At 44.0% G+C, this 21,360-nt stretch overlaps 1 long non-coding RNA gene across 1 annotated transcript; it reads left to right on the top strand.

The window, feature by feature from the left end:
• Positions 1-3,434: 3,434 nt before the first annotated feature.
• Gm35148 lies at positions 3,435-20,442 on the top strand. Its single transcript, XR_388958.2, has 4 exons — positions 3,435-3,457; positions 4,848-4,951; positions 17,121-17,325; positions 20,060-20,442. It is a non-coding gene; the product is annotated as a predicted gene, 35148 (long non-coding RNA).
• Positions 20,443-21,360: the final 918 nt, after the last annotated feature.

Here is a 21,360-nt window from a genome sequence, read left to right as displayed (position 1 = left end):
ATAGTCTCTGCTTCTAGACTCATCATTTCAGTCAACTATGGAGCTTGTCCTGAAGAAATAATCAGATTTGCGTGTACATCTGTGTGCCTGCACGAAGGTCTTCATTGCTGTTATTACAAAAGCCAGTATTTAGAATAAGATGTTTAGTGATAATGGATTAAAGATGGTATGGTCTATTTGAATAAAGGCATACTATACAGCTACCAAAAGTTGTGTGGTAAAAAAGTGTTGGGGCTCCACAGTCATCACGTGCCTTCATAAGTCACTATTGTTGCTTAATTAAGTCGTCACTGTACTTTATTAAGTCACCATGGTGTTTTATTACATCATCATGGTGCTCTATTGAGTCCTCATTCTTGTTTTATTAAGTCATCATGCTCTATTAAGTCCCCGGGATGCTTTATGAAGTCACTACTGTGCTTTATTGAGTCATCATTGTCTTTTATTAAGTCATCGCGGTGCTTTAGTAAGTCAGTGTGACGCTTTATTAAGTTACCATGGTGTTTTATTAAGTCACCATTGTACTTTATTAAGGCATCTAGTATTTTTTATTATTTATTAAGGTGATATATTAATTGTAATCACAGGCACTTCCAGGGTTTATGTGAACCTAGAAAAAAAGAATACAGAGGCATTATCTGTTTTCATTTAAATATTCTACCACCTAGGATCATGCACAACATGTTTATTTTGAATATAACCCCATGAAGTAGTCTCTCTGTATTTCTAGGAACACATTTCCCCAAAAGCAAAGTCTCTGATTGAATTATACCGCAGGCTCTGTTGGTGACTGTTTAATTCATGTCTTATCTCCCCGGCTCAATGTCTGACTCCTACCCTGAACCACAGCATCACAGGGCAACGGCTATGCTAGGCATCTTTACCTGTTCCATACACAGTGTGGAATCCAGAGTGGGTACTTGGTAAATATTTATTAACTCAAGTTGAATTGAGTCCAATAATGTCAAATGTAAGAAGAAGAATGAGAAAAGCAAGCAAGCAAGCAAGCAAGCAAGCACACACACACACACACGCCCGCGCACGCACGCGCACACACACAGAGTCTGTGTGAGAAGTTCACATAGGCCATTGAAAAGACTGTAAGAGAACACCTCAGCACGATAGGATCCTGTCATGCTCTTTTATTCAAAATTTCCCCAATCTTCCATTCCTTCTCCAGTGAATCATTTGCATAATCATTTGCAGCTATCATGTGCAGTCAAGATTAAAAGAAAAAGTCATACTTAAGTGAGGTTGCTGTAGGGACTAGAAAATGATTCTGATCCTGTGCCTTGGGGAATGAATTTGAGAAAAGGGTGGTCCCTGGTGGTGATGGACAGGATGGACCAACTGCTGCATTCGCCAGTGCCCAGACCCTTGTCTGAGAATGGGGACAGACTGGATGTGAGGGGCTCAGGGATCTAGCAGGGAGGGTTTCTGATAATGCTCACAGGGCGTAAACACATCGCTTCTCCATTCCAACAGGTGTCGGGTAGCCATTCCCTCTCAATGAAAACATTTCCTCTGAAGGAAGGAGGGTGGTTCAGGAGACACAGGAAGCTGGGAGGGTGTGGTGGTGTATACCTTTAATCCCAGCACTAGGGAGGCCAAGGCAGGCAAAGATTAGATTGAGGATAGCCTAGTCTACACTAGCAAGGTCCAGGACATCTAAGGCTACATAGTAATACTCCATCTCAAAATACACACACACAACACACGCACTCATGCACACCACTGCTACCACCACCACCACCACCACCACCACCACCACCACCACCACCACCACCCACCACCACCACCACCACCACAACAACAACTCAAAAGAACAAAAAAGATACAAGAAGCTCAGAAAGTTATAGCCTCAGGAGCCTTTTCTCTAAGGCATAGCAGCAGTGAGCAATTGCTGTTTTCTCTAAACAGCACTGAGAGGGCCTTTGATCACAAGAGAGGAAGGGGTCCACATGACTCCTCAGTGGAGCTGCTCGCCAGCTGGGCTGGGGGTGGGGTGGGGTTCAGGGATATCGTTTTTTTATTAGAAGGATTGAGGTTTTGGCTGCTACTGCAGCAGCAATCATTTCTGCTCCCGTGAATAACCCTTTCCCCAGGTTGACCAAGTTATACTTGGCTAGAGTAACTTCTTTGCCTAGTTGATGTTGGTGTCCTGTTTGGGGAGGCAGGATAGCTGAAGCACAGGCTGGGCAAGAGACTCTTGAATTCTTTTGGGAGCTTCTCCACCCTTCGTTAAGACTTGGTAATCCTAAACTGTAAGACACTGGTTAAATTCAACTTTTAGATGACCAGCAGGTAATAATCTTAGGATAACTGGGCCACACAAGCCTGCACTGTACGTAACACTAGCACAGGCAAGGACTTGGCTTTGGTGAATTACTTGGTGACTAATGGAACTACGTAGTCTGAACCCTAGGGCTTAGACTCTGCTGCCAGCCTGACCATAGAGCTCTCCTACCCAGGGCTGTTCTGCTAGTCTTAGAATGGTTTCTGAAGAATGTTTCTCCTGAAGAAGCCTGCCCAGGGTAGATCAGACCCTTCAGATTCATGTAGGTGTCTTATCAGGGCCTTTCTATCCTGGATAGGATCCTACTTTTCCTGGCTAACTCTGCTCTTGCTACTCTCTCCCCCAAGCTTGTCCTGTCTTGTGCTGTTCTGTTTTTGAGATTGTATTTTACACTATTGGCCTAGACTTCGATATGTAGCCCAGCTGGCCTCAAACTCATGACAATCTTCCTGTCCCAGCCCCCTGAGTGATGGGACTACAGGCATGTGCCACCACACCTGACTTCTCTAGGTTTGTCTCTCTCCTCAGGTCCTCAACAAGGTCACTGGTCCCCAGCCTCTTCCTGGTAATACATTTTCTAGACGTTAAAAAAAAATGTGCGGAAGCTATTCTGCCTTGAGTTGGGGAATAGCAAGCGATCTAGGGAGATAAGAGGATCATGGAGCAGGAAGGAAGAGACAATGGAGTCTGGGAAGCTAGGGCTGGAGGGGCAGGCTGAGCCTGGAGCCTTCATGGTGGGAGGCAGAAGCGTTTAAATCCACAGGCAAACAGAAGTGGAGGACAGGATTATCTCCCAGGGAATGAGGCGAACAGGTTCCGGAATGGAACACAAAGGGCTGGCATTGGTTCCAGCAGATGACACCCTCGATAGTCACAGGGTGAGTCCGCCTGCGGGAGCTGCCAAGAGCCCGGTATAATCAGAGGGAGCCCCATTCTCTCGTCCTCTGCTGCTCCCGCTGAAATCCAAATGCTTCCTCTGTGCAGAGTGTTGGTTTTGAAAAGCACGTTTTCACCGAAGGTTGCTGCATAAATTGTTCGTGAATGTGGAATTTCCTAGTTTTCAAAACACTAGGTCGAATCGAATGATATGGCATGGCCAACGAACGTCTCGCTGCTTTGGGCTTATAAAACAGGAATACGGCACACACACTGAGAGACAAGGTACACAGACACACAGTGCTGTATGCAGACTCTGTTATAAGGGGCTGGAGACCTGTTCTACTGTGGCCAGCCTTGTCAAAGACAACAGCTGGGGGCTGAGCTGGGGCGAGAGCATCTTCTGGAATTTCAGAATTTTAAAAACCGAACTGAAGACGTTCCCACTGTCTCCTCCTTGCTTAGTACTTTATTCTAGAGTCTTCTCTATGCCTCTTTGCTCCAGAAGACTCCTCCCCAAGCCTTGGTGTCACTCTAAGCACCCTTGGCACACCCCAGAAAGCCAGGGCAGAGTCCTGCTGGGGTCAAGTTCTCTGCTGCAAAATACAAATTAGTTCTGAAAACATCAGCCATGTTGAATCAGTTTGAATAAATATTACCATTGTCATCTTATATAAAAGCTATAACCATTGATAGGACATGCAAACCTTCTGATTGTCAATAGCCCTCTTGGAGTCAATGCTTTTTAACCATTGTTTGATGTTCAGGCCCCTGTGTCTTGTTTTCACTTCTGTTGCTGTGGTGAAATACCCAGATAAAAGCAACTTAGGGGGGAAGAAGGGTTTATTTGGCTCACAATTCTGGGTTATAGTCCATCATGTGGGACAGTTAGGGCAGTAGGAAATTGAAGCAGATAGTCACATTACATCCCCGGGCAAGAGCAGAGAGTAATGGGCGCATGTGGGCTCACTTACTTGGTAGTGCTCACTCTGACTTTTTTCTTTCTCTTATGTAGTTAAGGACTTCTAGTCTAGGGAATGGTGCTGCCCATAGTAGGTTAGGGAGCTTCAATTAACTTAAGATAATCCCACCCATACATGCCCTTAAGCCAACCCAATGTTTCTCATTGAGACTCTCTTTCTAGGCAATTCTCAGTTTTTGTAAGTTGACAGTTAAGGTTAACCATCAAACCATGTGGTTTCCTGAGATGGGAGATAGCTATGGTATGAAAGGCTAAGTCATCCTCAAGAATGTGGGCTCTGTGTAGAAGTCACATCTAGGAAGGTGAAACAGAGTCAGATCTCATACTAGTTAAAAACAGAAAGCAGGAGGCTGGGGAGATGGCTCGGGCTGTAGTGTTAGCTGGGCAAGCGTGAGGATAGAAATTTAGATCCCAGCACATTTTCAAAAAGCCAGACACAGAAATGTATGCCGGTAATCCCTGAACAGAGAAGGTAGAGACAGAGGATCTCAGAGAATTGGTGCCTAACCAGTCTAACTGAGTTGACAAGGTCTAGGTTCAGTGGAAGATTCTGTCTCAAAAGGTAACATGGAGATTGAGGAAGATATCCACTGTCAACTTCTGGTCTCCCCATGCATGAAATCTCTCTCTGTGTCTCTGTTTCCCTTTCTGTCTCTCTCTCTCTTTGTCACTGTCTCTCTCACTTTTTCTCAGCACAAAGTGTTACTGAACCTGAGACTAGGATGATCTGGTAAACTCCACAAACAGGAGTGTTCGACTTATGAATGTTCATGTGGACAGCAGTCTGATGGTTTAAGGTAAGGGTTTTTTTTTTTTTTTTACATTTTCAGCTGTTCCACCATAGTTCTTTAATTCCCTAGCTATATGACTGTAGGCAAGTTTCCTAGACTTTTCTAACTTCAGTTCCCTCATCTATAAAATGAAGAGAATAATTCCTACCTCACAGGGCAGCACTGGCCATCTGACAGAACAAGGTTAAGTGGTAGCATGTTTTAAAACCATGGTCTCTATGAAAACACTATGTGTGGAGTGTGAGAACTCTCTTCCTGGTGAATGGTGAAGGAAGGAGAATCCAACCATCAGGGAGTGATCCTATAACCTAGGGAGGATGAATAGACAACATATCTGAGTGGGTGGATAGGATGGGAACAGAGTTGCTAGGGAACCAGCCATAGGACTGCAGGAATGAAGGATGTGATGCAGGATGCAAATGCACACAAGCAATCCAGGCTTAAGTGAGTTGCAAACTACTGGGGGTGGGGCAGGGTGGGGTTCACCCACCCAAATACCACCACTGGGTACCAGCAATCTGCTCTTCCCTCTAGGGCTTTGGAAGTAGTGGCCACAGGAATAGCTCCTGTGTAGCCTATCCCCTCAGGGCTTTAAGACAGTGTGTTGTATTGTAGTGTTTTCTAAGCAATGACTATGACACATTTTAGAAATCAAGATTCGAGATATTCAGCAACAACAGTTTGGGTACAAATGTCCCATAGTCACTCAACATTGAGATTCCATGCTACATAATGAAGCTATATTACAGAGTCTGCCATCTTCTAATAGATGAGCCCAATACAGACATCCATGGTACATGGCACTTGGTCCTTGAAGTGAAAGAATTTCATAATGCAGCAATAGAATGCACACCAGACTTCAAAGAAGCTTAAACAAAAGGGAGGGTGAGTTCTTGGATTGAGCTCTGAGTGTTCTCTCTGCCCTTCTTCTCCCCTTCTGTCAAACTCTCCTTCCTTCCTCTTTCTCTTCCTCTCCTCCCCCCCCCCCACTCCTTCTTCCTTCCCCTTCCATTTTCTTACCCCAAATGGTACCACTAACCGCATCCTTTTGTTCAGCAACCTCATTGGTTTACCTTTTATCATGTGCTCATTTTGGGCCAATTAGGAGGATGAAAGTGTCCTGATTGACCTCTTGTGGGAGGGGGTAGGCTTGGCTTCCTCTCTGAACCACTGAGAGTATGGTCTTTTTTTTTTTATTTATTTTATTTTTTTTATTTTTTTTTTATTAGGTATTTAGCTCATTTACATTTCCAATGCTATACCAAAAGTCCCCCTTACCCACCCCCTCCCACTCCCCCCCTTTGGCCCTGGCGTTCCCCTGTACCGGGGCACACAAAGTCTGCGTGTCCAATGGGCCTCTCTTTCCAGTGATGGCCGACTAGGCCATCTTTTGATACATATGCAGCTAGAGTCAAGAGCTCAGGGGTACTGGTTAGTTCATAATGTTGTTCCACCTATAGGGTTGAAGATCCCTTTAGCTCCTTGGGTACTTTCTCTAGCTCCTCCATTGGGAGCCCTGTGATCCATCCATTAGCTGACTGTGAGCATCCACTTCTGTGTTTGCTAGGCCCCGGCATAGTCTCACAAGAGACAGCTACATCTGGGTCCTTTCAGTAAAATCTTGCTAGTGTATGGAGAGTATGGTCTTTGTTAGAAGATAGGAGTGGGTGTTGGCAGGCAACAGCAATTGACACTCATAGGACTTCAATGTTAACTATCCACGTTTAACTTTCTAAGTCAATAACTGTCTTTCTTGTTCACCATACTAACTTTAGCACAGCCCACGGGATGTGTGCGTATGCATGTGTGTGTTCCCACTGATGAACAAATACATTAGATACTTCTTTAGCGAATTCACTGGCAATGTCTGCATCTCTACTGGAACTCCCTGGTGTTTATGGGAGTTAAGTATTAATTTTTGTTTCAATTGAGGTACAATCTATATAACTAAAGTGAATTATCTACAGGTACATGACTCAATAGTATCTGGTGTATTCACACTGCTTTTCAAATGGCACTTATTTCAATTCGTGAAACATCGTCATAATCTCCAAGACACGCCTCACCCTCTTAGGCAGTTGCCTTTTATTTCTCTCTTCCTGATCTCCTGGCAACCACAGAATGCTTTCTCTCTTTATGATTTACCTATATTTCCTATACCATACCATCCCTTAATGAAAGCAGTTAAATTCAGTGGATATTTTTTGTCTTGTATGTATCAACAAACAGAAACACACACACACACACACACACACACACACACACACACACAGCAATCCCCTCATATTTGATGGTAAACAGCACATACAAGCTTGAGAAAAGAAGTGTTTGGGATCTACCTGAGTTCTTTCTAGAAGCCATGCCCAGTTCGGTAATTGGGTACCACATGCTGCAAACTTACCAGAATCCAGTCTTCCATTTCTACTCATTTCTGCCTGCTGGCTGCTTCTTTCCCTGCTCAAGTGGGGTTTTCTGGTGTTTCAGAACATATGGTGGAAGTGTCGTCTCCCTCATCCCTTATGTTCTTTCCCATTCAGATGCTAAAGGGCCCTGGGCCCCACTTCCAACTTGTGGGAGAGTAAATCAATTGGTCCAGCTTGACTGGTACCTCTCCCTGCCTCACACTGTGGGCTCAGGGCAGTGCCCTCTGAAAGCTGATGAAGGAGCTTTGTGAACAACAGTAGAGGATGACATAGATCTAAGCCAGCAGGGAGCGGGACCAGCAACAACTCCAAGCCAGGGGCATCTCCTCTGGAGACCTGCCTGTTGCTCATAAGCCAGAGGGCTGTGCTGGTCTCCCCGAGCGTGGCCGTAATTGATTTTTGCTTTAGAGGATTTCATGGCCCTTCTTGAGATAATAAAAAGGACTACCATAAAATTCTTCCAAACAAAATCAATTGCTTTTCTCTCCCCCAGCACACAGAAGAAGTCAGCTGTTTCTCTGAATGATCAGTCTCCTGAAGCACTAGTGCCTGGGGTCCAGGGGAGGCAGGCGATTTGGTTTTGGAGGGCGTTTGTGCCAGTTAGAGTCACACGGATTTGTGTCTCGTGCCCCTCCTAGATCTTTGCCCCATTTCCTGTCTCGGGAGATTTTTCCCCCCTCTACTTTCCAAACAGAAGTCTATGAAATTGGCAGGCCTCTAGAAGTAAAAAGGATGCTAATGGTGGCAGGCTAATGGTGGAGACCCCCATTTATGCTATTTGAAAAAGCCACCTTCTTAGAAAGGCTCTGGAGAATGGCTTTAGCATCTTAGACTGTCTGCAGTATCTGCTGCAGGCTCTGTTGATGGCTAAGCAGAAGGGTTTTCCTGGGGAAGCATGGCCAGCCATTTTCCCCTGGGACCTCAGGCTTCCTGTGGGTCTCTTGGAGTGCACAGTGGCATGGTTATATAGTTGCTTGTGTTCAGAGTTACATGCAGTTAACACTGGGTGCTGAGAAGTTTGGCAATGTGTAGAGGATAGAGCAGTGGATCTAGAGATAGGAACTTCCAGGCTCAGTCCTGGCACATCTCACTTGGAGCTGTGTGGGTTTGGACTTCTTGTTTATATCCCCGAGTGTCAACTTTCTGGTTTGTAACACAGGGAAGTATCCCCGTGTTCTTTCTCTTCTATGTAAGACTATCAGGAAGAGGGTTGATGGACTGTGAGTTTAAAATGTGTGTGAGCAGTCGAGCTGCCTCCCCGGATATGGGAAGTATTCTGGCCATTGCACCCAGGTTTGTTAGTTGAGTATTGTAGTTAATAATAATCAATGATCAATGAAGATACACATGCCATCAATGCTGGGAGGAACACTAACGGATGGAGCTTTACTTTGTTCTACCTTTAGAAAAAGATTTATTTAAAAAAATTAAGTCTATGTATATTTGTCTGCATATAAGTATGTGTCTGGATGTGCATGTCTGGATCCCTGGCATTGGGGATACAGATGATTGTGTGGGTGCTACTATGTGGGTGCTGGTACCCAAACCTGGGTCCTCTGCAGGAACAGTGAGTGCTCTAGACTGCTGAGCTGCCTCTCCAGCTCCTTCTTATATATTTTATATGGACTCATCCTCTAGGAAGTGGAGCGCAATCTTTAGCCCATCTATAGCTATCTAAGCACATTCCTCAATGACCTTGAACTTTCTATACAGCCTTAGGTTGTGGGAAGTAACCGGAGGGATTCTGCGGATGCCCGATGAGCACTGCGAGGATGCTGGGGATAAAGTCTTTACTTCACAGTCTTGTCCCACCTGGAGGAACTTGAATCACACCCACTTCTGGCTTAATGCTATCTTGGTTATTCCTGCAAGCAAGGATCTAGAAATGTCCATAGCACCATGCTCAGGACCAGCTTCTAGGTCTCTCTTGTCACCTTTTTTTCAGAGTTTGGTGATCAGCAATGTAGGCTCCAGTTGCTTAGGCCGTGTAGAAAGGGCTTGTCCTCGCACAGTTTAAGAGTAATTAACATGGTGGAAAGAGAGCAATTTGGATTCCATCTTTGGAGTTCTGCCCCTTGTGACTACCTTGTAGTGGGAGGAAAATGACCCTTTAGGCTCACCATGGCATTTTCTTTTGAATAAATGACAAACATTCATCATGTAAAACATCCCAGCAACATTTCAGCCTGTCATTAATGACCTTATTGGAAAGAACATATGATTTAAGAGTTAAACCTTTCATGTCAACCTCTTTTAGCTTAGATACATACATCTGACATAAAATTAATATGGCTTTAGCCTGCGGTCAAGTAGTAAATCCATGACTTCCCTGTGTCTAAGAATCAGCCATCTCCATCCTCCCCTTATAAAAAAGCAAATGTACTTAATTCAACTCCTGATAAGTCCTGGATATATATTTGGATGCCTTCATTCATTTTGACCAACTGATGGAATGTTCTCTGAGATGTCAGAAGAATTATTGCTGAATTTCAGGGCTCAAGCTTGGAGCGGTGAGTGTCTGTTATTCTCTCTGATAGCTGTATGTCACATTGTGGACTTGTGGCTGAGGAAATGATTTAAGTTAGGAGGAAAGACAATGAATATTGAAGTGACACATGACAGCATGCAAAGCTTAGGCTGCTTTGCCTGCTCCTCTTTAGTACACACTCACTTAGCCTGCAGTGGGAAAGATGTGGACTCTTGACAGTCGCCTTGCCTTAGGATGCTCAAGTGTGTGCAGTGCCCTAGCTTGGTCTGGTTCAGGGGCATCACAGAGCCGTGGAGATTGTAGCTGCCTTTGAGTTCCCGCCAGTTGTTATTCAATGAGGTCCCTGGTGTGGGACAGCAGTGACTGCCAAAGGTGTTTTCCCTGAGAAAAGAACTTGCTCCCCCCCCCTTTTCCTTAGAGACAGGGTTTCTCTGTGTAGGTAGCCCTGGCTATTCTGGAACTCACTCTGTAGACCAGGTTGGCCTTGAAATTAGAGATCCACCTGCCTCTGCCTCCCAAGTGCTAGTGTTAAAGGTGTGCGCCACCACTGCTCAGCTTGAAGAAAGGTTTTATTTGAGATGTCTCAGGCTATAAAGAAACGTGATGCCGATCCTGACTATGTTTGATCGCTGAAACCTATACAGTAGGAGGAGAAAACTGATTCCTGTCCATTGTCTTCTGACTTTCACACACATGCTGTGGCATGAAAGTGTTTGACAGGAGGCGGCGCCATCTTCGGCTCCAGGCAACCGGCCATCTTCCTGGCAACCGACCACCTTCCTGGTGAGTGCACAGGGATCCGCCAGCCCGAGAGGTTTGTGCCTCAGGCCCCGGCGGGAGCTTCCTTGGCTCCGGGACTCCGTGGAGGGCAGGGTGCACGGGTGGCGGTGTGGAATACAGAGGCCAGCTGTTTCTGGGACAGGCGAGAGCCATAGAGCTTCTGAGGCGGCGCCATCTTCGGCTCCAGGCAACCGGCCACCTTCCTGGCCAAAGCAACACAGCTTCTGGGAAAGATCCTGTTTTGGGCCTCCATCTTCAGCCAGGAGGAGGTCCAAACACCAGATAACTGTGCACCTTCCCTGAAAGAGGAGAGCTTGCCTGCAGAGACTGCTCTGACCACTGAAACTCAGAGGAGAGAGCTAGTCTCCCACATCTGCTGATAGAGGGTAACAAAATCAATAGAGGAACAATCTCTAAACAAAGACAACTATAACAACTAACTCCAGAGATTGCCAGATGGCGAAAGGTAAACGTAAGAATCCTACTAACAGGAACCAAGACCACTCACCATCATCAGAACCCAGCACTCCCACTTCGCCCAGTCCAGGGCATCCTAACACACCTGAAAAGGTAGACCTGGATTTAAAAGCATTTCTCATGATGATGGTAGAGGACATAAAGAAGGAATTTAATAACTCACTTAAAGAAATACAGGAGAACACTGCTAAAGAGTTACAAGTCCTTAAAGAAAAACAGGAAAACACAACCAAACAGGTAGAAGTCCTTATAGAAAAACAGGAAAACACATCCAAACAGGTTATAGAAATGAACAAAACCATACTAGACCTAAAAAGGGAAGTAGACACAATAAAGAAAACCCAAAGTGAGGCAACGCTGGAGATAGAAACCCTAGGAAAGAAATCTGGAACCATAGATTTGAGCATCAGCAACAGAATACAAGAGATGGAAGAGAGAATCTCAGGGGCAGAAGATTCCATAGAGAACATCGGCACAACAATCAAAGAAAATGGAAAATGCAAAAAGATCCTAACTCAGAACATCCAGGAAATCCAGGACACAATGAGAAGACCAAACCTACGGATAATAGGAGTGGATGAGAATGAAGATTTTCAACTCAAAGGACCAGCAAACATCTTCAACAAAATTATTGAAGAAAACTTCCAAAATCTAAAGAAAGAGATGCCCATGAACATACAAGAAGCCTACAGAACTCCAAATAGACTGGACCAGAAAAGAAATTCCTCCCGACACATAATAATCAGAACATCAAATGCACTAAATAAAGATAGAATACTAAAAGCAGTAAGGGAAAAAGGTCAAGTAACATATAAAGGCAAGCCTATCAGAATTACACCAGATTTTTCACCAGAGACTATGAAAGCCAGAAGAGCCTGGACAGATGTTATACAGACACTAAGAGAACACAAATTCCAGCCCAGACTACTATACCCAGCCAAACTCTCAATTACCATAGATGGAGAAACCAAAGTATTCCACGACAAAACCAAATTCACACATTATCTCTCCACGAATCCAGCCCTTCAAAGGTTAATAACAGAAAAAAATCAATACAAGAACGGGAACAATGCCCTAAAAAAAACAAGAAGGTAATCCCTCAACAAACCTAAAAGAAGACAGCCACAAGAACAGAATGCCAACTTTAACAACAAAAATAACAGGAAGCAACAATTACTTTTCCTTAATATCTCTTAATATAAATGGTCTCAACTCCCCAATAAAAAGACATAGACTAACAGACTGGCTACACAAACAGGACCCAACATTCTGCTGCTTACAGGAAACCCATCTCAGGGAAAAAGACAGACACTACCTCAGAGTGAAAGGCTGGAAAACAATTTTCCAAGCAAATGGTCTGAAGAAACAAGCTGGAGTAGCCATTTTAATATCGGATAAAATCGACTTCCAACCCAAAGTTATCAAAAAGGACAAGGAGGGACACTTCATACTCATCAAAGGTAAAATCCTCCAAGAGGAACTCACAATTCTGAATATCTACGCTCCAAATACAAGGGCAGCCACATTCATTAAAGACACTTTAGTAAAGCTCAAAGCACACATTGCACCTCACACAATAATAGTGGGAGACTTCAACACACCACTTTCATCAATGGACAGATCGTGGAAACAGAAACTAAACAGGGACACAGTGAAACTAACAGAAGTTATGAAACAAATGGACCTGACAGATATCTACAGAACATTTTATCCTAAAACAAAAGGATATACCTTCTTCTCAGCACCTCACAGGACCTTCTCCAAAATTGACCATATAATTGGTCTCAAAACAGGCCTCACCAGATACAAAAATATTGAAATTGTCCCATGTATCCTATCAGACCACCATGGCCTAAGACTGATCTTCAATAACAACATAAATAATGGAAAGACAACATTCATGTGGAAACTGAACAACACTCTTCTCAATGATACCTTGGTCAAGGAAGGAATAAAGAAAGAAATTAAAGACTTTTTAGAGTTTAATGAAAATGAAGCCACAACGTACCCAAACCTATGGGACACAATGAAAGCATTTCTAAGAGGGAAACTCATAGTGCCTCCAAGAGGAAACGGGAGAGAGCACATACTAGCAGCTTGACAACACATCTAAAAGCTCTAGAAAAAAAGGAAGCAAATTCACCCATTTTTTATTAGGTATTTAGCTCATTTACATTTCCAATGCTATACCAAAAGTCCCCCATACCCACCCACCCCCACTCCCCTACCCACCCACTCCCCCTTTTTGGCCCTGGCGTTCCCCTGTACTGGGGCATATAAAGTTTGCCTGTCCAATGGGCCTCTCTTTCCAGTGATGGCCGACTAGGCCATCTTTTGATACATATGCAGCTAGAGTCAAGAGCTCCGGGGTACTGGTTAGTTCATAATGTTGTTCCACGTATAGGGTTGCAGATCCCTTTAGCTCCTTGGCTACTTTCTCTAGCTCCTCCATTGGAAGCCCTGTGATCCATCCATTAGCTGACTGTGAGCATCCACTTCTGTGTTTGCTAGGCCCCGGCATAGTCTCACAAGAGACAGCTACATCTGGGTCCTTTCAATAAAATCTTGCTAGTGTATGCAATGGTGTCAGCATTTGGATGCTGATTATGGGGTGGATCCCTGGATATGGCAGTGTCTACATGGTCCATCCTTTCATCTCAGCTCCAAACTTTGTCTCTGTAACTCCTTCCATGGGTGTTTTGTTCCCAATTCTAAGGAGGGGTATAGTGTCCACACTTCAGTCTTCATTCTTCTTGAGTTTCATGTGTTTAGCAAATTGTATCTTATATCTTGGGTATCCTAGGTTTGGGGCTAATATCCACTTATCAGTGAGTACATATTGTGTGAGTTCCTTTGTGAATGTGTTACCTCACTCAGGATGATGCCCTCCAGGTCCATCCGTTTGGCTAGGAATTTCATAAATTCATTCTTTTTAATAGCTGAGTAGTACTCCATTGTGTAGATGTACCACATTTATTGTATCCATTCCTCTGTTGAGGGGCATCTGGGTTCTTTCCAGCTTCTGGCTATTATAAATAAGGCTGCTATGAACATAGTGGAGCATGTGTCCTTCTTACCCGTTGGGGCATCTTCTGGATATATGCCCAGGAAAGGTATTGCTGGATCCTCCGGTAGTACTATGTCCAATTTTCTGAGGAACCTCCAGACTGATTTCCAGAGTGGTTGTACAAGCCTGCAATCCCACCAACAATGGAGGAGTGTTCCTCTTTCTCCACATCCACGCCAGCATCTGCTGTCACCTGAATTTTTGATCTTAGCCATTCTGACTGGTGTGAGGTGGAATCTCAGGGTTGTTTTGATTTGCATTTCCCTGATGATTAAGGATGTTGAACATTTTTTCAGGTGCTTCTCTGCCATTCGGTATTCCTCAGGTGAGAATTCTTTGTTCAGTTCTGAGCCCCATTTTTTAATGGGGTTATTTGATTTTCTAAAGTCCACTTTCTTGAGTTCTTTACATATGTTGGATATTAGTCCCCTATCTGATTTAGGATAGGTAAAGATCCTTTCCCAATCTGTTGGTGGTCTTTTTGTCTTACTGACGGTGTCTTTTGCCTTGCAGAAACTTTGGAGTTTCATTAGGTCCCATTTGTCAATTCTCGATCTTACAGTACAAGCCATTGCTGTTCTGTTCAGGAATTTTTCCCCTGTGCCCATATCTTCAAGGCTTTTCCCCACTTTCTCCTCTATAAGTTTCAGTGTCTCTGGTTTTATGTGAAGTTCCTTGATCCACTTAGATTTGACCTTAGTACAATGAGATAAGTATGGATCGATTCGCATTCTTCTACATGATAACAACCAGTTGTGCCAGCACCAATTGTTGAAAATGCTGTCTTTCTTCCACTGGATGGTTTTAGCTCCCTTGTCAAAGATCACGTGACCATAGGTGTGTGGGTTCATTTCTGGGTCTTCAATTCTATTCCATTGGTCTACTTGTCTGTCTCTATACCAGTACCATGCAGTTTTTATCACAATTGCTCTGTAGTAAAGCTTTAGGTCAGGCATGGTGATTCCACCAGAGGTTCTTTTATCCTTGAGAAGACTTTTTGCTATCCTAGGTTTTTTGTTATTCCAGATGAATTTGCAAATTGCTCCTTCTAATTCGTTGAAGAATTGTGTTGGAATTTTGATGGGGATTGCATTGAATCTGTAGATTGCTTTTGGCAAGATAGCCATTTTTACAATGTTGATCCTGCCAATCCATGAGCATGGGAGATCTTTCCATCTTCTGAGATCTTCTTTAATTTCTTTCTTCAGAGATTTGAAGTTTTTATCATACAGATCTTTCACTTCCTTAGTTAGAGTCACGCCAAGATATTTTATATTATTTGTGACTATTGAGAAGGGTGTTGTTTCCCTAATTTCTTTCTCAGCCTGTTTATTCTTTGTATAGAGAAAGGCCATTGACTTGTTTGAGTTTATTTTATATCCAGCTACTTCACCGAAGCTGCTTATCAGGTTTAGGAGTTCTCTGGTAGAATTTTTAGGGTCACTTATATATACTATCATATCATCTGCAAAAAGTGATATTTTGACTTCCTCTTTTCCAATTTGTAGTCCCTTGATCTCCTTTTGTTGTCGAATTGCTCTGGCTAATACTTCAAGTACTATGTTGAAAAGGTAGGGAGAAAGTGGGCAGCCTTGTCTAGTCCCTGATTTTAGTGGGATTGCTTCCAGCTTCTCTCCATTTACTTTGATGTTGGCTCCTGGTTTGCTGTAGATTGCTTTTATCATATTTAGGTATGGGCCTTGAATTCCTGATCTTTCCAGAACTTTTATCATGAATGGGTGTTGGATCTTGTCAAATGCTTTTTCTGCATCTAACGAGATGATCATGTGGTTTTTGTCTTTGAGTTTGTTTATATAATGGATTACATTGATGGATTTTCGTATATTAAACCATCCCTGCATCCCTGGAATAAAACCTACTTGGTCAGGATGGATGATTGCTTTAATATGTTCTTGGATTCGGTTAGCGAGAATTTTATTGAGGATTTTTGCATCAATATTCATAAGAGAAATTGGTCTGAAGTTCTCTATATTTGTTGGGTCTTTCTGTGGTTTAGGTTAGCCAAGGAGACTCCCGCCGCTGCTGGGGCCTGAGGCACAAACCTCTCGGGCTGGCGGATCCCTGTGCACTCACCAGGAAGGTGGCTGGTTGTCTGGAGCCGAAGATGGCGCCACCTCAGAAGCTCTGTGGCTCTCGCCCGTCCCAGAAACGGCTGGCCTCTGTATTCCACACCGCCACCCGTGCAGCCTGCCCTCCGCGGAGTCTTGGAGCCAAGGAGACTCCCGCCGCCGCTGGGGCCTGAGGCACAAACCTCTCAGGCTGGCGGATCCCAGCAGTGTCTTTCTATACATATAACATGCCAGCTTACAAGTTAACCAGGAGGGGTTTCTCTGAGGCTGTGCTAGGGTCTCTTTTTCAGCTCATAACTCTTTCTTCTGAGTCATGCACATTCCACCAACCAAGGAGTCTGCCCGAGGACCGCTCTCAAAGTGCCGCTGTACCTTAGCCTTAGTCAGGGTTTCTATTTCTGCACAGAAAATCATGACCAAGAAGCAAGTTGGGGAGGAAAGGTTTTACTCATCTTACACTTCCACATTGCTGTACATCACCAAAGGAAGTCAGGACTGGAATCACACAGGGCAGGAACCTGGAGGCAGGAGGTGATGCAGAGGCCATGGAGGAATGTTCCTTACTGACTTGTTTCCCCTGGCTTGCTCAGCTTGCTTTCTTATAGAACCCAGAACCAGCCCAGGGATGGCACCACCCACAATGGTCTGGGCCCTCTCCCCTCGATCACTAATTGAGAAAATGTCTTATAGCTGGATCTCATGAAGGCATTTCCTCAAGGGAGGCTCCTTCCTCTGGAATAACTTCAGCTTGTGTCAAGTTGACACAGAAACCCAGCCAGTACAGGCCTCCTTCCCATTCACTGACACCTGACTCTCATTTCTACTCCTTTCTCTCTGTTACGGACTCCAGGTTGATGGCCGTTCTTCATGTATCCAGTCACCCTGTCATCCTGGATGCTGAGGTTCCCCCACTCTGAATTCAGCCCACTCTGGACCAATGCCTCAGTCTGAGCCTCCAGCCCTGTCTGGAGCAAGGAGGCTTTGTTTTAGTAAGCACAAGACAGTCTCATGAAAGAAGAGATGAAGTGTGAGTGGGTACCACTGCTGGCTATAAGGTATGGACCTGTGTGAAGATTGTGGTTGGAGTTAAAACAGCAGCTGCGGGGTGGGATGAGGAGTGGAAGCTGGGCCTCCTGAGATGCAGTTGTGGAGATTCTTTGTGGAGATCTCATGTGGAGAGCATGGAACAGGGGAGACCCTTTGGGAACCCATCAGGAGCTGAAAGAAATAAGCCCTGCTGGCATCTCTAGTTCCTTCCAGGACTGAATGGAGAATGGAACCCAGTGGTCAAGATTGTGGCCCTCACAGAGGATGTCCTGTCACATGGTCCCTTTGGCATTTCCTTTGTTGTGCTTTCTGTTTGCTTCCATATTCCATCTACCACTCTGTTGATTGATTTCCCCCAAACAACTGGGATCCACTCACACACTTTGCCTCTGCTTCTTGTAGCTTGGTAAAAAATACATGTCAATGTCTCATCCCGCTGGGGAAACTCCTGAAAATCCTCATCTCTTCACTCTGCTGCCTCTCTGTTGACACTGCACTGTACAGTGCAGAACATTTTCTCCATTCCAGAAAGTTCTTTCTAAATATACATGCACATACATGCACATATAGTTTTTTTGTTTGTTTGTTTTTTTGTTTTTTTTTTTTGAGACAGGGTTTCTTTGTGTAGCCCTGGGTCTCCTGGAATTCACTTTGGTAGACCATACTGTCATTGAACTCAGATCTTTCTGCATTTGCCTCCTACGTGCTGGGATTAAAGGCATGCGTCACCATGCTCGGCTTTTAAATATTTTTAGTTGGTGTGTGTGTGTGTGTGTGTGTGTGTGTGTGTGTGTGTGTGTGTGTGCAATGGGTGTGGAAATCAGAGAACAACCTAGTGGAGGTACTTCTCTCCTTCCACCGTGTGGGTCCTGAAGATCAAACTCGGGTCGTCAGGTTTGGTGGCATGCACCTTTATTCACTGTGCCACCCCACTGGCTCATTCCGGAAAGTTCCCAGCAGGTGTGACTCAGGTGGTCAAGAAGTATAATTTTCATTTTTATTATAGTATTTATTTTAGACTCTTATTACTCTAGGTGCTGCATAGCCTCACCCAGAGATGCCACCTATTCTCCTGTGTGTTGGAAACTTTGCCTTCTCAGTCTCTTAGTTTTATTCATTTTTTTCCTCTTGTGACAAAGTGCTTTATAATCTTGGGAACCTCCTTTCTCTTCTGTGGTGGGACAGATTCTAGGAGTCTTACATTAGGCCCAGGTCTTTGGGTGGGAGGACTTGGTCCCATCCTTACCATGGTTCCTGAGACACCCTTCTCCTCATTTGAGTATTGGTCCATGAAGGACAAATAGTACTTGAGGTCTTACAGTAAAAACGAGCAACCGGGCCACTCCCTCCCCCTCTTCCTCTCCTTCTCTTCTCAGAACCATCCCCTTCCATTTTTAAAAAGCCATTTCCCCAGGCTCATAAATAATGTGCCCACGGCTCTCTCTTGACTTCTTTGCCTCAGACAGTATCTGTTTAACTCTTAGAATGGAAGATGGGAATTCCTTCCTTGTTTCCAGCTCTTTCCACTCTCATATCTTTCCCATTCAATTGTATCACAAGTTTTGGCCAATATAAAGAGTTTGTTCATTATCACAATTTCCTTACTTTTGGTCATTTTGAATAAATTATATATTATATATATATATACATACACATACATACATACATACATACATACATACATACATATATATTTAGGTCAACTCCCCTAAAATGTTATTAGCTTTTCTGTTTCTCGTGTTTCTGGTTAAGTTTCCTCCTAACTGAGAGATGGTTTGTGGTTACAGATTTCCTTGTTAGGCAGAGGCAGGTCTTTCTTTTCCCACCCAGGACCTCTTTCATGTGGGGCCCTGGTGTCCTGTCCGTCTGTCCTGGTGCTTAACCTGCTGCATATCCTCACCCAGAGATGCCACCTATTCTCCTGTGTGTTGGAAACTTTGCCTTCTCAGTCTCTTAGTTTTATTCATTTTTTCCCTCTTGTGACAAAGTTGACCATGTTAGTGGAGTATGGCATCTGGCAGTCTCCTAAGACAAGGATGCCCACAGATACGCTTCTTGAGTTTAAGACTGTGTGAAAATATCTCCCACCCCTTACCCTAGACTCACACCTGATTGATAAGCTGCCCAGTGTAAAACTTTTAAACGACTGAGAGTAATTTTCGGTCAGAATTTTAATTTATTGCTTCATCACCTTTAAAAAAAGCTTCCAGTGTTGCTCATGAGAAGGGGTGTGTGTGTGTGTGTGTGTATGTTGTGTGTGTTGTGTGTATGTGTGTGTGAGAGAGAGGAGTGTGTGTTGTGTGTGTGTGTGTGTGTGTGAGAGAGAGAGAGAGAGAGAGAGAGAGAGAGAAGGAGCGTGTGTGTGTGTGTGTGTGTGTGTGTGAGAGAGAGAGAGAGAGAGAAGGAGTGTGTGTGTGTGTGTGTGTGTGTGTGCATGCACTCGCGTGCGTGTAGGTGAGCCCTAGGGCTCACTACCACTTCAATGCTGGGATTATAAGCATACAGCTTTCATTCTGGGGATCAAACTCATGTCTCCATGATGCTTCCTGATCAAGCTAACCCCTCAGTTTGAGAACTCCTTGATAAAGCTTGTGATGAGAGAGTGAGGGAGGAAGGGGAGAAGGAGAAGCCAGACAGAGGGAGAAGAAAGATAGATACAAACTAGATAGGAATTGCAGTGGCTTTTCTAACCTGATTCCAGCAGTAACTCCCCATTGATTCTTTTGTGTTCTGTTCACGCAGCATGGCCCTGGTGTTATGAGGTAACTGTGCAAATGTGAAATCACTGGGACTTATTTTAGGGGTTGTCCATCAGGAAATCTTACGGGCTGTCCATCATCAGTCAAAGGTAGGTATTCTTTATTTTGTGACTCTGGGGACTGAACCCAGGACCCTGCGTATGCTAGGCAAGTGCTCTTTCATTGAACTACATCTCCAGCCTCACCTCCTTGCTCTCCACACAGCCTTTCAACATTCTCAGATTCAGAGTTTGAGCTGGGAGAATCCATGTGACCTCTGCTCTATTTGCTTCTCCAGGCTCCGGGTTCACTTGCTTCTCAAGATGATCTTCTCTGGATGCCCGGCTCTGACCTTGCTCTACCATAGACCTTTTCATTCTACTTTTCTCTGTTTCTTTATGTGATGGTTTGTGTGAAAAGATAATTTGTAACCTTATTCATTTGGAGTTTCTGTTTCTGTACCTTGTTTTTTCTGTTATTTTGGGTTGGTTTATGAGGCAAGAATGGGGTGGAAGGAATTTGATGGTAACCATTTTGAACTACATGTCCATCTGGGAAACGTCTGGTTAGTCCAGCCTTTGTCTTCTTTATGTATCTTCTTTTAATTTTTTAGAAATATATTTGGTGTGTATGTGTGTGTGTGTGTGTATGTGTGTGTGTGTGTGTGTGTGTGTGTGTGTGTGTGTACTAGCAGGTGTGTAGAAGCCAGAGGTCAACTTTAAGGAGTTGGTTTTTGCTTTCTACTATGTGGGTATCAGGGATTGAACTCAGGTTCCCATGCTTGAGCAACAAGAGCCTTTAACCGCGGAACTGTCTCTTTGCCCTTTCACGTATCTTCTGTGCCCTAAATCTATCCACAGCTAGGATGTTCATCTAAAATATGAAGAAATGACTCATTTCTGTAATTTGTTCTGTTTATTTTATATACACATATATGTATGTATATATATATTATATTTTATTTCTATATTTAGTTTCCCTGAGGTGGTTAGTGATGGAATTAACATTAACATTTAAGGATGAAGAAGAACAAAAACGAAAGGAAATGTGTGGATGTGAGCACATTAGCCATTTATCAGAATGTCATCCATTGTAAGAGTAAAGTAAAATCATTAGGAACCTGGGACACTGGGAGCGTCAGGGAGGATCTGGCAATCAAGTCAGGAGGTATGATTTGAGATTACAAACAGGTAATGACAAGCAAACGCCAGCCTGACCCCTGGAAGCCAAGAGGAATCTTGGAGCTTAAGTAGGTCCTTGAGGAATCTTGCCATGTGAACATTTAATTACTCATAGAAAACTCAG

The sequence above is a fragment of the Mus musculus genome, chromosome 11 (assembly GCF_000001635.26).
Source record: "Mus musculus strain C57BL/6J chromosome 11, GRCm38.p6 C57BL/6J".
Taxonomy (NCBI): domain Eukaryota; kingdom Metazoa; phylum Chordata; class Mammalia; order Rodentia; family Muridae; genus Mus; species Mus musculus.
The sequence above is the reverse complement of the archived record's forward strand: the minus strand, read 5'-3'. Positions and strand labels throughout refer to the sequence as shown.